We start from the raw sequence: 23243 nt of genomic DNA on the forward strand, positions 1-23243 counted from the left end.
CAGTAAGAAAAAGAAATGTGGTACTGACTGACACATGCTACAAAATGGATGAACCTTGAAAACATTATGAAAAGATGAACAGATTCAGTCAAAGATGACCACATATTGTATGACTGTATTTATATGAAAGGTCCAGAATAGGCAGATTTATAGAGATGGAAAGTTGATTAATAGTTGAGGGGAAATGGAGAAAGACAGATAATAGATATGAGGTCTCTTTTTAGGGGAGGAAAATGTTCTAATATTAGATTTTGGTAATGGTTATACACCCTATGAGTGTATTTAAAAAAAACAAAACATTGAATTGTAATTTAAATGGGTGAATTGTATCATATGTGAATTGTATTTTAATAGAGCTTTTTTAAAAAAGCCAAGGGAGAAATCAAAATGCAATACTAAAGCCTTTTTCTCAGTTAACCCCAAAGGAGAAACAAGCAAGCAAATGAACAGATGGCACAAATAGAAAACAGGTAGCAAAATGGCAAATCTAAACTCAGCCAAACCAAATGTAAATGTTAGACTAAACTCTGTAGTTAAAAGGCAGAGATTGTCAAACCTGATAAAAAGCATGACCCAGTGCTCGCTTCGGCAACACATATACTAAAATTGGAACGATACAGAGAAGATTAGCATGGCCCCTGCGCAAGGATGACACGCAAATTCGGAAAAAAAAAAAAAAGCATGACCCAACTATAAGTTGTCTATGTGGCATGTACTTTTAACACAAAGACACAGGGTTGAAAATGAAAGTATGGGAAAAGATGAAAAATTTTGCCATGCAGACATGAATCATTTGAAACTCAGAATTAATATTTTAATAGTGGACAAAAGTAGAAACTTCAAAACAGGGAGTATTATCAGAAATAAATAGGGACTTTTTATAATTGTAAAAACCCCAGTATAACAAGAAGACATAACTACAAATGTATATGCACCTAGTAATGTAGCTTTAAAATAGATGATGCACAAAACTGGCAAAACTAAAGGGAAAAGATTCAAATCCACAGTTGTAGTTGGAGATTTTCACACCCCTTTAGAGCAGCAGCTCCCAACCTTTTTGGCACCAGGGACCAGGTTTGTGGAAAACAATTTTTCCATGGACTGGAAAGTGGGGGATGGATTCACATGTATTACATTTATTGTGCACTTTTTTTTTTTTAATTTCTAATCTGATGCTACCGCTGATCTGACAGGAGGGCCTAGTTTGCAGTTCAGAGGTTGGAGACCCCTGCTTTAGAGTAATTAATATAACAACTAGGTCAGAAATCTGTGGATATATAGAAGATCTGAATAGCACTGTTAACCACCTTGACCTAATTAATATTTATAGAATCCAACACCCAACAATTACAGAATACAGGATCTTTTCAGGTAGCCTGGAACTTTTACCAAAATAGGCCACTTATAGGTCCATGAAGCAAGTCTGAAGTCTGAAATCTAAAAGAGTATATTCTCTGATCACAGTTGAATTTCATTAGAAATCAGTAACAAAAAGATATCTAGAAAATTCCCAAAGATTTAAATTAAATAATATATTTCCAAATAACACATGGGGCAAAAGAATATCAGAGAGAAACTGGAAAATGTTTTCATGTGAATGATAAGGAAAACAAACGTGAGCATTTGTGAGTTTTCGTGAATGCGTTGCTTAGAGGAAAGTGCCCAGCTTTAATGGTTCATACAGGCGTACCTCGGAGATATTACGGGTTCAGTTCCAAACCATTGCAATAAGGAAAATATTGCAATAAATTGAGTCACAGGAACTTTTTGATTTCCCAGTGCATGTAAGTTATGATTACACTATACTTAGACTATTAAGTGTGCAATAATATTACATATAAAAAATATATACATACCTTATTTTAGAAAGACTTTATTGCCAAAAAATGTCAACCATCTCGACTTCAGTGAGTAGTATGTAGTAATATCAGGTATCACTGGTCACCATCACAAACATAATGATAATGAAAAGTGTGAAATATTGTGAGAATTACCACAAAAACACAAAGTAACCCAGTGCTACTGGAAAAATGGTGCCGATAGAATTGCTTGACACAAGGTTACCACAAACCTTCAATCTGTAAAGGAAAAAAAAAAAAGACAGTATTTGTGAAGTGTAATAAAATAAGATATGTCTGTATTTGAAAGAAGGAATGATTAAAATTTGTTTTGTGTATTTCCAGAAGCTAGAAAAACATAAGCAAAGTAAACACAAGAAGAAGTAAATTAAGAAAATAGAAGGTATCAGCTAAATAGAAAATGGACAACACAGTAAATTAACAAAGCCAAATGGATTTTTTCAAATGATCAGCAAAATTGAAAAACCCACAAGTTACCAATATTGGAAAAGAAAGAGGGAGTATCATCACAGATCCATAAACTTCAAAGAATAATAAGGGAATTCGAAGAAAACTTTTGCCAGTAAATTTAATTTAGTGAAACAGAAAAATTTCCTGGAAAAATACAACTTGCCTAAATTGACACAAGATGAAATTAAAAATCTGAATAGGCCTGTCAGACTTTGTGGAAGAAACTGAATTTGTAATTAAAAGAAAACATTTCTCCAAAGAAAACTCCAGTCCTAGAGAATCTAACTGGTAAATTATATAAAACATTATGAAAGAAACCAAAACAGCCTGACAAACTCTTTTAGGAAATAAAAGAAGAAGCCTTTCTTTTTAAAAAATATTCATTTATTTGGTTGTGCTGGGTCTTAATTATGGCATGTGGGATTCAGTTCCCTGACCAGGTATTGAATCCAAGACCCCTGTATTGGGAACAATGATTATTAGTCACTGGACCACCAGGGAAGTCCCCGAAGAAACCTTTCTTAATTAATTTTATGAGGCTAGTATAATCCTGAGACTAAAACATAGTAAAGATATTTTAAAAATTAAAAAATCTCTTATAACAGAGACATAAAACTCCCTAAGAAAATACTGAACCCAGGAATGTGTATGAGGATTAATACATCATGACCAAGTGGGTTTAATCCCAGGAATGTAAACTGATTTTGTATTTGAAATTAAGCATACTTACCATATTAACAGAATAAGGAAAAAATATATATATGATCATCTCCATAGATGCAGGAAAAAACATTTGACAACATTCATCACCCATACTTGACACGTGGATCTGGAATTAGAAGGGAATTTCCTCAGTCTGATAAATACAGATCTACAAAGTAATCTTCAGCTAACATCATTCAAAATGGTTAAGTTCCTGGAAATTCCCCAGGAATCCAGTGGTTAGGACGTGGCATTTTCTCTGCCCTGAAATCCCTGGTCAGGGAACTAAGATCCCGCAAGCTATGCTGCGTGGACCAAAAAAAAGTCAACTAAGTTGACAATTTTAAAAAATAAATGATAAACCATTGAACATTTTCCATTTAAGACTGAGAAGAAGGCAAAGGTGCCACTCTCACAATTTCTTTTTTTTTTTTCACTCTCACAATTTCTACTCACCATTTTCCTGACTGTCTTGCTAATGCAGTAAGGTAAGGAAAAGTCAAAGAAGTCAAGATTGGAAAAGCAGAAGTAAAAACTGTTCCTATACACAGATAATTTATATGTAGAAAATTAATCATCAAAAAATCATTATCATCAATAAGTGAATTTAACAACATAATCTTAAGATATAAGGCCAATAGAAATGCTAATTGTATTTTTATATATAAAAAGATGCTTGCCCCTTGGAAGAAAAGCTATGACAAACCTAGACAGTGTATTAAAAAGCAGAGACATCACTTTGCTGACAACGGTCCCTATAGTCAGAGTTATGGTTTTTCCAGTAGTCATGTATGAATGTGAGAGCTGACCATAAGGAAAGCTGAGCACCAAAGAATTGATGCTTTTGAATTGCGGTGCTGGAGAAGACTCTTGAGAGTCCCTTGGAAAGCAATGCAATCAAACCAGTCAATCCTAAAGGAAATCAACCCTGAACATTCATTGGAAAGACTGAAGGTGAAGCTCCAGTACTTTGGCCACTTGAAGTGAAGAGCCAACTCATTGGAAAAGACCCAGATGCTGGGAAAGATTGAAGGCAGAGGAGAAAGGGGTGACGGAGGATAAGATGGTTGAATAGTATCACTGACTCAGTGGACAAACTCTAGGAGACAGTGAAGGACAGGGAAGCTGGCGTGCTGCAATCCATGGGACTGCAAAGAGTTGGACACAGTTTAGCAACTGAACAACGAACAAAATATATATGAGATTTTAAAACCAATGATATTTTAATAGCATTAACAATAAAATACTTAAATTTAACATGCACAGCTCTACACTGAAAAGTGCAAAATACGGCTCAAGGAATTAAAGCTCTAACTACATGAAGATATATAATTTCATGAATTGGAAGCCACGATATTGTTGACATAGCACTTCTTGAAAATAATTCTATAGGTGCAATGCAATGCCAATTATAATCCCAGCTTATTTGTTTTGTAAATAAAAACATATCAGCTACTTCTAAAACATATGGAAATGCCAAGGACCTAGTATAGCCAAAATAGTATTGAAAAAGAGCAAAGCTGAAGGATTTATTCTCATCAAGGTTTAGTTATAAAATGGCAATAATCAGTATATCATGGTATTAGTATAAGGGTAGACACATAGAGAAATAGAAATAGAATTCCAGAAATATACACACATATATACAGTCAACTGATTTTTGCTAAAGGCACCAAAGCAATTTAATGGAAAAAAAAAAGAAATTTCAAGAAGTGATATTGGAAAAACTGGCTATCTAAAAAAAAAAACTCAATCACTGCATATGCCATCCATAATTCAAGGTGGCTCAGAAACCTAAATGTAAAAATTTAAACTATTAATGTAAATTGTTTAGGAAATTCCCTGTTGGTCTAGTGGTTAAGATTCTGGGCTTTGACTGCCAAGGACCTGGGTTCAATCCCTACTTGAGGAACTAAGTTACTACAAGCCCCTCGTGGCCAAAAACAAGAAGCAAGCAAAAAACTATAAAGCCTTTAGAAGAAAATATAGAATTTTTTTTTGCAACCTGAAAATCATACAAAATTTTCTAAGGCACAGAAAGCAAAAACTTTAAAACAAACATTGATACATTAAACAATCAAAATTTAAAACTTCTGCCCATCAAAAGATGCAGTTAAGGAAATGAACTTGGACCCCATAGACAGAGTTGGAAGGGAGTCACCAAATATACCTGACAGAAAACTTGTATCAAGAATATGAAATAAATTACTGCCACAACTCAGTAAATGACACCTACCCCCAAATATTTAAAAGACCTAAACAAATATTTCACAATAGAAGACATTCTGTAAATGGCTAATAAACATAAAAATACAAAATACCATCAATCAGCAAGGAAATGCAAATTAAAAGACAATGAGAGAGCTTCTCTGGTGCTCCAGTGGTTAAGGGTCCACCCGCCAATGCAGGGGACATGGTTTGATCCCTGGTCTGGGAAGATCCCACAAGCTATGGGGCAGCTAAGCCCGTGACCTGCAACTCCTGAGCCCACTCATGGCAACTACTGAAGCCCACAGCTGAGAGCCCATGCTCCACAACAAGAGAAGCCATAGCAATGAGAAGCCCACATATCACAGTGAAGAGTAGCCCCAGCTTGCCATAGCTAGAGAAAGCCCATGCTCAGCAACAAAGACCCAGAGCAGCAGCCGCCCTCAAAAAACTCATGGGCCGCCAAAAAACAGCAATGAGATACTTCCTATTCCCTAGATTACCTGCAATAGTAAGGCTGAAAATACCAAATGTTGGCAAAAAATGTGGACCACTGGAATGTTCATACGCTGTGAATGGAAAATTTATTGGCGGTTTCTTAGAAAGTTAATTGGAGAAGGAAATGGCAACCCACTCCAGTACTCTTGCCTGGAAAATCCCATGGACCGAGGAGCCTGGTAGGCTACAGTCCATGGGGTCTCAAAGAGTCAGACATGACTGAGTGACTTCACTTTAGAAAGTTTAACATAGGACTTCCCTGATGGTACAGTAGATAAGAATCTGCCTGCAGGGGACGCTGGTTAGATTCCTGATCTGGGAAGACTCCACATGCCTCAGGCAACTAAAGCCCATGCCTCATAACTACTGAGCCCAGGCACTCTAGGGCCCATGAGCCACAGCTAATGAGCCTCTGTGCTGCTACCACTGACCCCCATGGACCTGGAGCCTGTGCTCTGCAACAAGAGTAGCTCACCGCAGTGAAGACTAGCTCCCACTCACTGCAACTAGAGAAAACCCATGCACAGCAGTAAAGACCTAGCACAGCCAAAAATAAAGAAATAATTTAAAAAACATAGAAACACCTACCCTTTAAATTAGTAATTTCACTTCTGCATATCTGTACAGGAGTAATGGAAACATTCCACAAAAAGGCTTGTGCAAGAGTGTTCATATGATCTTTATTCCATGTGCAAAACTAATAGTCCACATATCCATAAATAGGAGAATAAACAACATGGTTATATGCATACAGCAGCATACTGCTCACCACAAAAAAGAGTGTACTATTGATCCATGCAACAAATGGATGAATCTCATAGACATAATGCTGTGTGAGAGAAACCAAACATTGAAAAGCTTATGTTGAATGGTTTCATTTATATAAAATTGTGAAAGAGGTAAAACTAATCTCCAGAGGAAAAATGGAACAGCGGTAGCCTCGGGTTAGTGGTGGGGAGCTATAAGATGACTAGAAAGATAGAGAAGACAACTTTCTGAGCAAATAGAAGTTCATCTAAATTTGATGTGGGTTATTCAGATGTGGCCATTTGTTAAAATTTTAGTTAAGATTTGTGCACTTCTGTTTATGTAAATGTTACCTGAGAACTTCCATTACCAAAATCACAATCACATAGGGGTAGGGAGAAGGTGGAAGCATCCATGATATAAGAATGGCAGAATCTTAAAGTATTGAAGTTGGGTGATGAGTACATAGGGGTTCATTTTACCATTTTGTGTACTTTGTACAGATTTGAAGTTTTCCATAATAAAAAAAAATTTTTAAATGCCAGATGCCCACCATAGTACAGAACTTCCCAGTTATTTGAGCCCATAAATTTTATTTCTGTCAAAACCAACTAGAGATGGATTTTCTGTTACTCATAGTCAAAAGCATCTCAAGTAATACACTGGAGATTGTAGTAGTCTTTTTTTTTAAATTCTATCATTTCTGCATGACAATAAACCTAGTAGTTGGATCTTATCTAAGTTTAGCAGATGGAAACCTGTTGACACCAGGAATTAGACAAGAAGTTGTGGTCGTCAACCATACAGCTGTAGACTGGAGCAGGGGAATCCACTGGCACATAGATTGACAGAATGGGACCAGTGTCAGTCCACGAATTCTGTTTGTTGTCAAACACCAGATCTAGGTATCTTTCTCATCCTCAAATGAGAGGTCACATAATAATATGGGACTTAGAAAACTTTTAGAACAAGGAAAAGGGAGTATTGTCATGAAGATTTAAAGGAAGAGCAACTGAAAATTATTTTTTTATAACAATTATAAGAAATTTAAAAACTTTTCTGTATCCTTTGTTGATGTAAGAAGACAAGGCTCCTGTGGAACTGAAGCATAAAAGCAAGAGGAACAAATAGGTTGAGATGAAAACAGGACAAAAAGTTGGATAGATGTAGGTAAACACCATACAGTAGCAAAATTAAAATACAAATTGGAGATGGTGAAAAAAGTAGGATTTACACTGAGGTGAAGCAACGAATGTGGAAAACACATTTGACAGTGTCTTGGGAACTCAGAGGGAGAAATGAAAGAGTTTGAAAACTGTGGGAGAGATGGTAGCTGTGGATGACATCAAATGTCAGAAGGTGAGCCAGAGTTTTCAGGGGAAGGCTGTGACCAGGGAGTCTTGTATCCAGCTGCACTTTGTTTCATTCATGACAGTAACAGATAGTCATGTGTGCCAGAGTTCAAAACGGTGCCAACAGTTTACATAACCTTCTTGAAAAACAAAGCAAAACATTTAGTTGACTGAAAAACAAATCAAAATGAAGAACTTAAGAACAGAATATATGTTATGAAAGTCCTGGCATACTTCCGAGAGGACTACCAGTAGACGGAAGGCCATCCCAAGTTCTTGGTTGAACACTCATCTTCCCAAAATCACTGTGATAGAACTGAGCACGCCGATGATGCTGTGTAGGAATGTGTATCGTGTGCTATCTGGATTCAACTTAAAAGCAGTTTCTTTATGAGTTGTTATTCTTCTGGGACAAAATTATGTAATTGGCACAAACGGTTCATCTGGAAACTGTCTCCCTCAGGCGCTGTTTACAAGATTCAGAAGCTCAAGTAGAAGTAAAGTACAATAATGTTTTCAAAAAGAAGAAAAGAATAACTTCTCAGAAAAAAAGACTGAAAGGAAATACTTCAAAATTAAATTAGCACAACATTGTAAATCAACTGTACTCCACTTTTAAAAAGTTAAATGATTACTACAAAACTATGACTTTTAATCTTTGACTTTTATATTTTTTTAGCTTTTAAAATGAGCATGTATTGTTTTTCAATTAAAAAGAAAGAAAAATTGATGAGAATGCTGTTACTAAGAAAAAAAAACCAACAACGAAATAGTGAAACAAAAAAAATAAGAAATAGTGAAACAGAGAGCCAAAAATAAGATTTCATTATACAGTTAAAGGAGAGAATACATATATTTTTCAAAGTATATCATTAGCTAAAACAATGTAAAAGGGAACATTGGAAACCTTCACCTTTTTTCAATTTCAAATTCTTTTTTTTTTTCCAATTTCAAAATTCTTAAATTTTATTTATTTAAGTAATGACATTTTAATAGTGGCTTTACAGTTCTTCAGATATATCAGTTTATGAAACATCACAACAAATAAACAAAAGCAAACAACAAACAATAAAACCAGAGGATAGAGAGGGGAAATATATAATCCAAAAATAGTACCTGCTCCCAGAATACACATATGCTAAGTACAACTACAGTCTTCCAGTAATAGAACAATAGTTCTATATGGTTCATACCCTACCAAGTGTAATCATAAATGGAACCTGAGTCGTAAATCCTTATCTTTGGATCAAGGAGGTCATTAGGTGCTACAGATGTTATAGACTTGCTATGCCTGTCTATTGTTTTTTCTCTGGAATGGGTTAATTATTCCTTAGTTTTCCCTTCAAAATTCTTAGATTTTAAGGGCAGATCAGAAGACAAATGCAAGGTCTTAATACCCTTGTGCAGTGTCCTCTAACCTGAGGTGAACAGTAAGACCACATTCTGATGCCCTTCCAGCGTGATGGTGGTTGGAGAGCCGAGGGGCCGAGGACAGACTCTGCATTGTACCTTTTGTACCGGGCTTGCCTGTACTTCTTAGTGACTTCCCTAATTTGCTCCTTGACAGTAGAGGCAGAATCAAACTTTTAGTTATGCCCACATCTAATAGGCCTCATCTCTAGCAATTAGAAGCTCATCCAAGGGCTTCCCTGGTGGCTCAATGGTAAAGAATCCACCTGCTAATGTAGGAAGCACCGGTTCGATCTCTGGTCTGGGAATATCCCATATGCAACTACACCTGTGTGCCACAACTATTGAACCTGTGCTCCAGAGCCCAGGAGCCACAGCTACTGAAGCCCTTGTGCCCTAGAGCCCGTGTTCCATAACAAGAGAAGCCTCTGCAATGAGAGGTCCACGCACCACAAATAGAGAGTAGCCCCTGTTCACCAAAACTAGAGAAAAGCCCAAGCAGTGGTGGAGACCCAGCACAGCCATAAATAAATAAATAAAATTATTTTTAAAAGAAGAAAAGCTGAATTAAAAGAAGAAAAGAAAAGAAGCTCACACCTCCTTCTCAGATATCTGAAGGGAGAACCAGAAGCCTACTGCCTTGCCATCTCTAGACAGTTCCTGGTGCCAAGACCAGGCAGCACAGGTGATTGAGTTCGGATGGCCTAGTTGGAGTCTGGGGACCAACAGATAACAGCTTACCTGTTGCTTGAGGATTCCATGGGAAATTCTCTGTAAGTACTACACCTGAGTCAGGAAATGCTTCCATACTCCTTCCCTGAACTACTTGTCCATCAGATTCTTGTAGCTCCTTCACTTTAGATCAGCTTCTTACCTACCACCCAACCCTGAGGACCTTGTTTTTCTCCAGACTGTTTTTACTCCTGAGACTTTCTACCCAAGATTTGGCAACCACTCTCACACCTAAGTCTATATTCCCTGGGTTCCCACTTTCCTACCATCTGCAAGGGCACTCAGAATATAAAAAAATGCTTATTTAAAAAAAAAATCTCTTAAGCTTGTTTATGCTGCCTTATTTTACTTCACATTTTTTTACACATATATTTTCTGTAACTATCTTCAGGACTTGGTCCAGTATCGTTATCTTTGTATTCTAGTTTCATTCCCTCCTTTTCTGGGAAGTCTTTCACAGTTTTTCCATCCTGAGTGTGTTTCTATAGCACTTAAAAACTAACACACATAATTGCTTTCTCAACACAATTGTAAACTCCTTGCGGGCTGGAATCGTGTCTCATACTTTTCTTATGCAACATAGGGCAAAGCATCCTGGTATTTAAAATAATAATAATAAAGTGCCCATAACAGCAGCAAGTAAATATTTCTTTGGCTGTGCATTAGCCTCCCAGTGTGGAAACTGTGGCTTCCGTCAGATTCTTTCCCAACTAGTTCAGAGAGTCCCCAGGGACAGTTCAAATCTGCTCTGGAATAAAGTTCTTTAGGCTACTTTGTGTGTAACCATTTCCCCCAGCTTGTGTTCCATGAATGTTTTTCTTTCTGCCACCACTTCCCACACCCACTTTCTTCCTTTTACCCTCTGGCTACAATGGTAAAAATATTCTGCCACCCCATGCTCTGATGCACAGCGTCCTCTGGGGCCTAGATCTTCTTCTTTAATATTATTTCTTTGGCTATGCCGGATCTTAGTTGCAGTGTGCAAACATTAATTTGTAGTATGCAAATTCTTATTTGCAGCATGTAGGATCTAGTTCCTGACCAGGGATCAAACACAGACCCTTTGCATTGGGAGCTCAGAGTCTTAGCCTCTAGACCACATGGGGAAGTCCCCTATTTCTTCTTTTTCATTCTTTGTCTGGTTCAATTTGAGACAGTATTGCCTGCCTCACCAGCACTAACCCATTGATCTTACCCTACCTTATGTTCTAGGATTCACTTTCTCTCACGAGGAGTTCATTCCTAGGAGAGTGAACCATGGAGCAAGTAACCCCCTTCATGGACCAACCCACCCAAACATGTTAAGACATGTCATGATTGTGTAGGATTGAGCCTGGGACCATCTCCTCCAGGAAATCTTTCCTGAGTCATGCCTGCCCCCCACCATTACCTCCATATAGGTAGTACACATCTCTTCTTTGTACCATGGTACTCTGAATATGTCCTAGATATGGTTCTTATTATGTTATATGGTAATTATCTTTTCATGAACTTAATTCCCCATCTAAACTATGGGCCCTTTCAGGGAAAGAATCATGTCTCATGCCTTTGAATGTCTCGCTTTGTTCTTGGCACTAAGATTCCATAGTGTCTCAGGCTGGGCCCCCAGTGGGCTTTTGTGCTCCACAATTGATTTGGCTTGAATAATACCTTGTTTGAATTAATGGAAGTTCTTCCTTTGGTAAGACTTTCTTGCCAAGGTGATTCATTGTTTTTTCCTTTAAGATTTATGTCAAATTAATTAATCAAGCATTGAATGAAGCCCTGTGTGTCCTAAGTAATGCCCAGCCCTGTGGAGATACGGAGATGAATAAGACACGGTTCCTGCACAGCAGAGATCCAGAAGCTTCTCTGGGTTTCCCGCCCTCCATTTCTCCATTCTTTCCTCCCATTCCTTTTCTGGATAAATTTTTATTGAGTCTGAAATTATGTCTAATGTAGTAAATGCATGCAAAGAGATTTGTTTTTTCTTTTTTCAGTAAATTCTATTCAGTGCAACAGTAGAATTTTATTACAGATACAGAAATAGCACAGAAGAAAGCATCATAGAATTCTTAGGGTGGACTTGGCAGATCTTGCAGGAGGTGACTTTTAAATGAGTTGTAAGGGATAAAAAGACCCAACAGATGCTCAGGTGGATGAAAGGTGTATGCATGCTGAGTCACTTCAGTTGTGTTGGACTCTTTGCCACCCCATGGGCTGTAGCCTGCCAGGCTCCCTTGTCCATGGGATTCTCCAGGCAAGAAGACTGGAGTGGGTTGCCATTTCCTCCTTCAGGGGGTCTTCTCAATCCAGGGATTGAACTCACACTCATGTCTCTTATGACTCCTGCATTGACAGATGGGTTCTTTACCACTAGCGCCACCTGGGAAGCCAAACAAAGGAAGAGCATATACAAAGGCCTTGAGATGTGAAGAAGCATCGTGTGTTCCAGAAACAATACTACTTGGGTGTCTCTGCAGCATAAAGTTTAGTAGAATGGGGATAGGGTGAGATGTAACTAGGGTAATAGGCAATATTTTAAGTGCTAAGGTCTTTTATGTTTGGCAAACTTTTTAGTAAAGAGAATGGTCATCTCCAGTATGGCTGGTGGTATTAATAATCCAAGTGTGAAGTCATTACATTGCAAATTTCCATCCATTTCCATCACAGAATTAAGTGGGGTTCTGTGATTATCTAGCTGTAGTTTAGTATGCATTGTATGGCTGAATAAGAATGAAAAGAATATGCTCCCTAGATTTGATGTTCCTGTTGAGGATAAAGAATTTATCCACACAGACAGTTCAGAGCCCTTACCAAGCAGTCTACAAACTAGTACAGAGTTAAATTGTAAAGATAGGATATAAGCACAATATTTGTGCTTTTTTAAATTGAATTATAGTTGGGCTTTCCTGGTGACTCAGTGGTAAAGAACCCGCCTGCCAATGCAAGAGACATGGGTTCAATCCCTGGGTCAGGAAGATCCCTTGGAGAAGCAAATGGCAGCCCACTGCAGTACTCCTGCCTGGGAAATCCCATGGACGGGGAGCCTGGTGGGCTACATTACAGACCATAGGGTTGCACAGACTTAGTGATTCAACATCAACCGCAGTTGATTTACAATGTTGTGTTAGTTTCTGGTGTACAGCAGAGTGATTCAATTACACATGTATATACATATTCTTTTTCATTACGGTTTATTACAAGATACTGAGTGTAGTTCCTTGTGCTATACAATAGGACCTTGTTTATCTGTTTTATATATAGTAGTTGTCTATCTAACCCCAAACTCCTAACTTATCCCACCTGCACCCCCTTTACCCTTTGGTAACTATACGTTTGTTTTCTGTGTCTGAATAAGCACACTCTAGATGAGTTATAGAAATGATTAGGAAAGTGTGAGTTATAAAGAGACAACCTGATTTGGGGCTTAAAAACAATTTCCATCAAAGCTGGCTGAGCATAGAAAATGCAAAATTGAGGAATGTATTTGTAACTTAAAAACCTCTAAAGTTCTATAGTCGTATAGTCAAGAAATGACCTAGTTAGACCAACAAATAATCATCTTTGAGCTTTATAGTATAAGCAGGAGACAAATTTATTTTTTCTTTATAATAAATTTGTTTTCTTATTCTCTACTGGTGACATGAGCCTGTGTTCAGTCTTTATTTTCCACTAATCTTATTTTTATACTTTTAGGTATTCAGTTTGCCGTAGAGATTGTTTATTATTTGTATGAAATGAATCCCTGTGTTTCTGCCAAGTTACTCTCTGTCCAGATGACACTGGGATTGTCTTAGATTCTCCTTTCATCTTATTACTTTCAGAAATGCACCATGCTTCTGCCTTTTTCCTGGTGGAATGCATTCGCTCTTCTCCTTGTTTCACTAGGGCTCATATCCCCATAGCGCTCTACTCAGAAATTCTTTCCTTTCATAGAGCTCATGTGAACTTTTGTCAGCTCCTAGGGTCTGTATGTGGACCATTGTGGAGCCTTTGATCAGTAAATCACATTTCACACTTTTTGTTGTTGTTCAGTTGCCAAGTCATGTCCCATTCTTTGCAGCCCCATGGACTACAGCATGCCAGGCCTCCCTGTCCCTCATCGTCTCCCAGAGTTTGTTCAAGTTCATGTCCATTGAATTGATGATGCCATTCAACTATCTCATCCTCTGTTGCTGCCTTCTCCTCATGCCCTCAATCTTTCCCAGCATCAGGGTCTTTTCTAACGAGTTGGCTCTTCGCATCAGGTGGTCAAAGTATTGGAGCTTCAGCATCAGTCCTTCCAATATAATATTCAATGTTGATTTCCTTTAGGATTGACTGGTTGGATCTCCTTGCAGTCCAAGGGACTCTCAAGAGTCTTCTCCAACACCACAGTTCAAAAGTATCAATTCTTCAGCACTCTGCCTTTTTTATGGTCCAGCTCTCATATCTGTACGTGACTACTGGAAAAACCATAGCTTTGACTAGATGGACCTTTGTTGGCAAAGTAATATCTTTGCTTTTTAATACATTGTCTAGGTTTGTCTCCAAGAAGTTTTCCCTTCAAGGTTTCCCTCCAAGAAGCAATTGTTTTCTTAATTGTCACACTTAGGCAAACTCAGATTTACAAGGTGATGTGTCATAGTCAATCCTCCGAAAGGATAGGGGAACATTTCACTTTCAATTTGTATACTTTATAAATTTACTATTTTCATAATAAAAAGTAAAGATGACCCAATTTGAAAAACTAAATTCAATAGTAGAGCCTTCAGTACCAGTTCAGGTCTGTTATCCTATCTATATCTACACCCACAGACACACACACTCCATAGTACAAAATAATATTGAAAGCCTCATACTAGTTTAGAAAGCAAGAGCTATAAAAATGTTCCTACTGTATGACCCAGAAGCTCTACTGTTGAAAAGCAGCCTAAGGAAACAATTCAAAAGAAGGAAAATATAAAAATCTATACAAAACTTGTCTACACACAGAAAAATTGGGGAAAGGAGACTTTAAGATCAACATTAGGGGAAAAGTTAGGAAAATAATAATACATCAGGCATATTATTGCAACACTGAAAATGATTATTATAAAAAACTATATTAACAACATAGCATGTTTACAGTATAATGAGAAAAAGAATACAAAATTATATATACACTGATTATAGCTGTGTATAAGATGAATTACATGTGGGCAGCTAGAAGGAAATGAACAAATGAAAACAGCTGTTGTAGTTCAGTGGAACTAAGGGTGAATTTAAAATTTTTATTGAATGTTTTTTCAGGAGATAAGATTGGAAATTTTGAGAGTTTCAAATTGTCAGTTAATTCAGATTATTATTGTTCTGGGACTTTTGCAGCAAAGACTCCAGGATCTGAGCCTCTTTCCTCTCTATTTCACTAACCAAGAGAATCACCCCCTAGGAAAGAAGGCAACATCTACATTCTTAGAAAAGTTATAAAAAGGAACATTCTCAGGGCATATGATACTGGAATGACCTTCTGCAGAAGTCTGTAGATTCCATTCTTAGAAGTCTTCAAGAAAGTAGTTGCAAAAAAAAAAAAAAAAAGAAAGTAGTTGTGGTTGATTACTCAAGATAGAGCAAATCCAGTAACCTCTTTACTGAGATAAAATTAACATATTATAAAACTCAGCCTTTTTAAGCACACAATCAGTAGTTGTTAGTGTATTTACAGATTTGCACAACCATCAATCACTATTACCTATTTTTAAAACATTTTAAAAAGTACCCATTAAGCAGTCACACCCCATTCTTCCCTCCTGCCAGCCCCTGGCAACCATTAGTGTATTTTCTGTTTCTCTGGATTTGCCTGTTCTAGACATTTCATATAAATATGTATGATTCGTGTCTGTCTTCTTTCATTTAGCATGGTGAATTTCAAGGTTCATCCATGTTATAGACCATATCAGTGCTTCATTCCTTATTATAGTTGAATATTAATGTTCCATTGTATAGTATACCACATTTTGCTCATCTATTCACCAGCTGATAGACATTTGGATTGTTTCCATTGTGTGTGTGAAGCTATTGTGAGTAATGCTGCTTTGAACATTTGTGTAAAAATTTTTGTGTGGACATTTGTTTTCAGGTTTTTTAGTTATACACGTAGGTATGCAATTGCTGGGTCTTATCATAAGTCTATGTTTAACTTTTTGAGAATCTGTTTTCCAAGTGGCTGCACCATTTTACACTCTCACCAGCAATATATGAGTTCCATGATAATCTTTTGACATCCCTTCCAGCTCTAAATGCAGTTCTTGAAGTGTGGTAAACATTGAATAGATGCCAGTTACTCTTACTGATCATGATGTCAGAGAAAACTGGAAATTGCCTTGTGTCCATTGTCTCTAAGTAAAATGAAGTCATTGTATTATTTTCCTCACTAGGTTGTATTTTGGCTTTTTTTTTTTAACTCTCAGTAGTTGGTAATGACATTTTCTTCCCTTAATTTTCTAGAGAGAGATTATAAATGTGTGTGAATTTCTTCCTTGTTGTTTGATAAACTACTTTGACATAGTTCTGAAGTCTGTAAGTATTAAATAAATACATGCACTCATATGTCGGGCATGCCATTTTGTCCTCCAGGGTCCCCAGTCCTGCTGTCCTGAATATAGGTGGTGGAGATAAATCTGCTGCTGTGGCATAGCCGCAGGCTGTTAGGTAAAGGAGGGTGAAGAACAACAGAGCCCTGGGCTGTGAACACCGGGATCACCGTGGTCACACGCGCTGTAGGGTGTGTGAGAGTCTTCAGCGTGATCTCTCCTTCCTGTCCTCACCACCTTGGCTGCATCCCTCCTGCCCACTCCCTTGCTGCTTCCTAATGTTTACTATTCCTATTTTAAGGAAAAGTTCATATTACAAGAGCTCCATGTATGATAAATGATTGAAGTGTTGGGACTTCCCTCTAGTGGTCCTGTGGTTAGGCCTCCCCGGTTCCACTACAGGGGGCCCTGTTGGGGAAGTTGGATCCCACAAGCCACGAGGGTGCGGCCAAGAAAAAAAAGGTGTTGACAACACAAAGATCTAGGTCAAGTCATAATTTAGCACCTTTTATGATTTTGCCTCATTGCCGCATTTAAAAAATGTTTTCTTCTTTCATTCCCGTTAATTTAAGTCACTCAGTAGATATTTTTTGCTCACCTCAGATGTGCCAGGCATTGTTTTAGGTACCTATTTTTATCCTTCTCCATCCATTGTCTTCTGCTCCTACCTTTTTCTACCCTTTTACCTTTCCCAAGTTGGAAGTCAGAGAAAGAGATACATGACAGAAAGAAATTATAGGATGTAGTATCTATGTATATTATATTCTCTTCGTACTCTAGTAATCATTTCACTGATTTTCTTTGATTTCAAAAAAATTGTGTTTTCCTCAAACACCTCAGAGGTGTGTGAGAGGACATCCTATTTGTGAGTACATTGGGTTTGAAGACTTCTTACCAGTTTTCTGCCTTTTTCCAGAATGTCATTGTTGATTTGTTCTTTGTTTTCTGAGTCTGGCAAAATAGAAAGGAGGTCCTGACAGGAGGAGTAAGAAAAATATAAATCAGAGAAGATAGGCAGAAAGGAGCAAAACCAAAGTCTCGGCCAGAGTGGGGGTTACAAATCAGAGTAGTTGAGGCCTCCAAATACACAATATCTTATATGTAATATTATTACATTATGTTGCCCTTTTGTGTCATTTCAGTAAAGTAGTTTAGTTTTCATGGTGCCAGAAGAAATTTTAGAGATTATTTAATTCACTTACAAAAATAAGTCATGGAACATGCAGGGTACCCTATTTTCACCCTAATTGATAGAAAGGGGATAATAAATTGGATATTTTTGCTACTTTTTATTTACTAACTCAGAATCTATCTTTGTAGTAGTCTCAAAACAAGAGACTTATGTTGAAGAAATGTTGAAGAAATATTCTTCAACTAAGAAGACAAATGAATGGACCAGTATTTCCTCTCTCTCTTTTTTTTTTTTTTTCACATTGTGGCATAAAAAAGAATGAACATTTGTACAACACTATGGTAAACAGACAGGGCTACCATAAACTAGAGGTGACTTGACCTGAGGTTGAGGCCATCAGTACTTTAACCTACCTGTAACTCTTATCTCTTACACCAGTTGAGGAACTCAGAAATAAACTGTGTAAGCCACGGGATTATGGTGGATTGGTGTTGAATTTTGCCCTTTACTGAGAAAGGTAGAGTGTTTTAGCATGAGCAAGGTGGCTGGAAATAATGGCCTAATTAACTCTATGGCTTCCTATATACGTGTACACTTGATGTTGTGTCTAGTAATATAGTGTATGTCTAAAGCAAAAAAAATTAGTGCGTATTTTAGATTATAAAAGTTGGTCTCAGACTTTTAGATTTTCCTGGTCACTTGGGTTTTGGAGAAAATTTGAGGGTATTGAACTGTAAGTTCTAGACCTTTGAACTCATCAAGTCTTGGAGAAGGAGGTATTGGGGCCTGAATGTTCAAGCAGGTGAAACATTTTTACAGGTGTCTAATATCCTATGATATTTTGAAAATTACATCTATATTTTCATAGAAAACTTTTTTTCTCTGCTGTTTTCCCTTTACAATAAAGGGAATTCTTTAGAGGTATGAGATGTGTATTGTCTTATTTTAAAAAGTCCATGAATGTTTGACATGCTAGTAAATATTGATATATTTTTTAATATACACATATATATCATTTGTAAGTTTTAAATCATAATTTAAAAAATTAATGTCCACAAATCTATTTGTCATATTAGTAAGTGATGGGAATGGGGCAGGAACCCAAAGAGTTTCATCCTAAATCTGTTGCTATTTCTAATAAGTATCTTGATACATATCATTCCTCATTATTAAAATGTGCAATGGTGTCATGAAAGCAAATTGGAATCGGTCAGTGATGACACCAAGTGTTGATAGGAATGCAGAGGAACTGGCTCCTCATACATTGAGGTGGAAATATAAAATGGTATAGCCACTCTGGAAAATAGGCTGGCAGATTCATTGAAAATCTAAATGTGTAACTGCCATACAGCCCAGCAATTACATTTTGGAGCATTTATTCCAGAGAAATGGAAACTTCTTTGCACACAAAAACATGTCAATGAATGCTCCCAGGACCTTCATTTGTAATACTCTAAAGCTGGAATCAGTCCAGATATCCTTCATTAGGTAAATGATTAAAGAAACTGTGATACATAAATACTTCCTGGCTGCCAAGGAATCAGAGGAGGGGATAAAAGTGAATGTGGTTATAAAAGTGCAGCATGGAGATCTTTGTAGTGATGGAATTGGTGTATACTTGACTATAGTCGTGGATACACAAAGCTACATGTAATAAAACTAAATGGAACTAAATTCATTGACACACATAAAAGTGAATACAAGTAAAATAGCAGATCCAGAAATCATCTATCATTATCATGATTGTGATATTATAATTTTGCAAAATGTTACTATTGGGAAAACTGGGCAAAGGGATCTCGGTATTATTTCTTACAACTGCATGTGATTCTACAATTATCTCAGAATAAAAAGCATACAAAATTGAAATCCAATTTTAAATAACTAAATTATTGGTTCTAATTTTAAGAGCTTTAGTATATTCCTTTTATTAATAATAACTATTACAACTCATAATAAATCATTTATGGTTTAATAAAATCTTGGGATGGAAGGGAGCTTGAATGATGCATTCTAGTTCTGGCACTATTGCCAGTTAAGTAGTTGTTCAATATAAGTCCATTTTAGTAAACTAGACAGGGCCTTCCTGAGAGGTTATTATTTATTTAGCTTGTGTCTACAACTCTTTCCCCCCAAATTTAATATGAATAATCTGGGGAACTTTTAAAATGCATATTCCCAAGCTTCATCTGTAAGGACTCTGATTGAGTAGATCTGGGGGTGTGTGGTGGGGTGGGTGTTAGTTGCTCAGTCATGTCTCAACTCTTTGTGACCCCATGGACTGTAGCCCGCCAGGCTCCTCTGTCTATGGAATTCTCCAGGTAAGAATACTGGGGTGGGTAGCCATTTCCTTCTCCAGGGTAATCTTCCAAACCCAGGGATCGAACCTGAATCTCCTGCCTTGCAGGCAGAATCTTCCGTGGGGCTACCAGGGAAACCCTAGATCTGGGGGTAAGTCCTGGCAACCTGCATAAAAAAAAAATCAGCTGATTTTGATTAAAAAAAACAATAGATTATGCTTTGAGAAACATTGAATTATAATTTTTACAATCAATCAATAACACTTTCAGTTGCTTTGTGGCATGGAGGAGTCGTGATTAGGTGAGAATTTTAAGAGCAAACTACTGATAAAATTTTTCGAACACCCATGTGTTGAAAATTTTTTATTAAACTGAGTATGTATTTACTCTGAATCAACAAGAGCTTTGAACAAAAAGGAACTTGCCTTTGGTTCTTATTCATGTTGAAGGAGTCCTGCCCATCTCTAAACTACTTGACTTGCCTGAAACCACTCATGATTTACTTTATAAAAAAGGCAAAAACTTCTGTTTTAGTTTCATAGACTGTATGAAGGGAATGCTCTGCTAGGGTGAATGATTTATAAACTCTGAAAATAATGTACTCATTGATTCCTTATTTTTTGTAAATGAAGTTCCATCTAAAGTAATTGACCCATCCTTATCCTTTTTCCCCCAAACTGTAGTAGTCACTTTAAGTGACGGTTGTTGAAAAGCAGATGCAAAGAAATCGTCCTGTTTTAATTTTGGGGGGTGCTCAGTTTGCTTGTTGAAATCTGATGGGTCTCCCTCTGCTCTGCCTCCTCAAACAATTAAAACATATTCATTTGAGAATTCTTCAGGCTTAGAGCGGAGTCCAGTCCAACTCCTGAGTGCATGCTTTGAGCTAACGAGTTGTCCTGTGGAAGCCCCTCCCTCTAGGCTTGGGGCAAGGAAGGATCAACCCTACTCTTCCTTTCAAGAGTATTTATAGGAGAGCAATACATCTCTTCAAAGAAACCTCTTGCAAATCATCCCTCTCTAATAACCCCATCTTACTGGGGGTTGAAGTCAGAGAGCCAGCCCTGGCCCTTTTGACTTTTAATGCATGTGTTTTCTTGGACACCTCATTTTGATATGCAGCTTTTATTATAATTTTGTGTGCTTCACAGTGTAAAGCATATAACACCATGTATTATATATAACTTGGTACTTCATGTGGCAAAATGCAAAAATATACATGGGAAAGATAGATAATGATTTCCTCTGAGGATGAAAGTTAAGATAATGAATATAAGGGGAGAGAGTTAAGGTTTGGTCATAACATTATATTTCTTCTTAAAAGAGTTTTAAATTAATATGGCAAACTATTGACATCTGTTTACATTTATGGTAGATACAGAGATATCTTTTATGTCATTTTTCTCTGTTTTCCTCTTTAAAAATTTTTTGAGTACAGTTGATTTACAATGTTGTGTTAGTTTCTGCTGAATAGCAAAGTGAATCAGTTATACATGTCTACTCTTTTTTAGATTCTTTTCCCATATAGGTCATCACAAGAGTATTGGGTAGAGTTTCCTGTGCTATACAGTAGGTCCTTATTAGTTATCTATTTTATATATAGTTGTGTGTACATGTCAGTCCCAATTCCCAATTAATCTCTCCCCCCTTCTATTTTTCTATACAGACAATTTTTCTGTATGTTTGAAATGTTTTATAAGTTCAAATTAGTTGCAAGAATGAATCTAGGTTATAGTGATTTCTCTGTTTTAGGTTTCTCTCTTCCTTTATTCTCAAAGACAGAGAAGACATAAGTCATCTGATAGAAACGATCCCAGCTGACAACTCGGAGCCACACACACACACATACACACACAAGTGCACACTCCTTTCCTTCTTTCCTTTGGGCACAGTGGAGTCGCTGTCTCTTCATCTCTGTTCTGGGTCTCCTCTCTTCTCACCTCTTAGAAACTTTGTACTATTAATCTGCCAACACCTTACTGTCTTCAGGTTATCTCTTTATACTGACTTCCTGTAAATATATTAAAACGTGCTAGTTCCTCTTAGCTTAAAAAAATACAAACAAACCCATGCCTCAAGTAGGCGCAGAACTATCCACAGTGCAGGCGAAAGCATTTTCATTTGGAAACTGTCCCAGTGCATTTTCTTTATAAGTCAGTTCCTTTTCTTCTGTGTGAAAATCGCTATGATCAAAATAGCTGTCGTCTGTCTCTGAAGCATTTTCTATAGATTTTGTTTTGTTTTGTTTTTAGCTTTCTTTGGAATTTAGGAGAGAAGTGGGAAGGCAGTTTTAGATTAACACCTGTCTGAGAAATTTCAAAATTAGAGATGGCCATCTGGTTTGCATAATGTGTAATATTTTTGAAAAAAGGTCTTATCGTTCTAAATAGACTTTTAAGTATTATTCTACAATAATACTTAATTTTAAAACTGCTACAGCTATCAACATTTTACTATTGAACTGGAAAGAGGATCATCCGATGTTGGCGATATTCACTCCAAAGCTTCTGTGACCTCTCTGTCCTCTGTGAGACAGCTATGGGCAGTGGAAGGCCACATTTCTCCTTATTCAGGCTCATATAAATTGAAGGCCCATCTTCGATTCTTCTGTGCTTCTAATTATTCTTTAGAATAATGTACTTAAATCAGGCCTTAGGTAGTCAACCACAGTAACTCTTAACATGTCTGAATTTGACCAAGGTCATCTCTACCTCTTGGGTACTTTAAAATTTGACTAGCTGTCTTGCCTCCTATTATAACTTTGAAATAAACTTCCTGGATACATCCCTGAAATTCTGCATTTTATAAATCCTGAGATTATCATTCACCAGCTCTATTCAGTGCCCCACTGATCTATGTATACCTGAGCTTTTGTCAGAGCTAGTGCTAAAGATTCAGAGAGCATATTAATAAAAGTCAAGGCTACTGTTCTGAAACTGTAACTGTAAATAAAAGTAAAAATGTGATTGCCTATAGAATTTGATGCTGCAATAGGTGAAAAAACTGCATTTGAAAAACCAGTGAGTGTTAATTGTTGAAGCTTTTTGGAAAATGGTGTAACAATATATATCATTAACTTTTTAAAACCATGTATCCTTTAACCTAGAAATTTTCTCGCTGAAATCTTTTTTTTTTTTTCGCTGAAATCTTTCTTGAGAAAAATAATCAAAAACTCAAGCAAGTATTTATGTATTTAATACAATAGGCAGCAGAATAGAGGGTACAGACTCTGAAGCTAAGTTTTCTCAATTCAAATATTTGTTCTCCTATTTACTACTCTTATCAGTTCAGTTCAGTTGCTCAGTCATATCTGCCTCTTTGCG

At 37.0% G+C, this 23243-nt stretch overlaps 1 protein-coding gene and 1 non-coding gene across 3 annotated transcripts in view; both read left to right on the top strand.

Annotated features, from left to right (window-relative positions):
• DIPK1A (divergent protein kinase domain 1A) overlaps window positions 1-23243 on the top strand; it is a 117578-nt gene that overhangs the window by 39821 nt on the left and 54514 nt on the right. The window lies entirely within an intron of this gene.
• On the top strand, window positions 577-683 carry LOC122678482. The gene has a single exon (XR_006336152.1). It is a non-coding gene; the product is annotated as a U6 spliceosomal RNA (small nuclear RNA).

This window comes from Cervus elaphus, chromosome 20 (assembly GCF_910594005.1).
Source record: "Cervus elaphus chromosome 20, mCerEla1.1, whole genome shotgun sequence".
Lineage (NCBI taxonomy): Eukaryota > Metazoa > Chordata > Mammalia > Artiodactyla > Cervidae > Cervus > Cervus elaphus.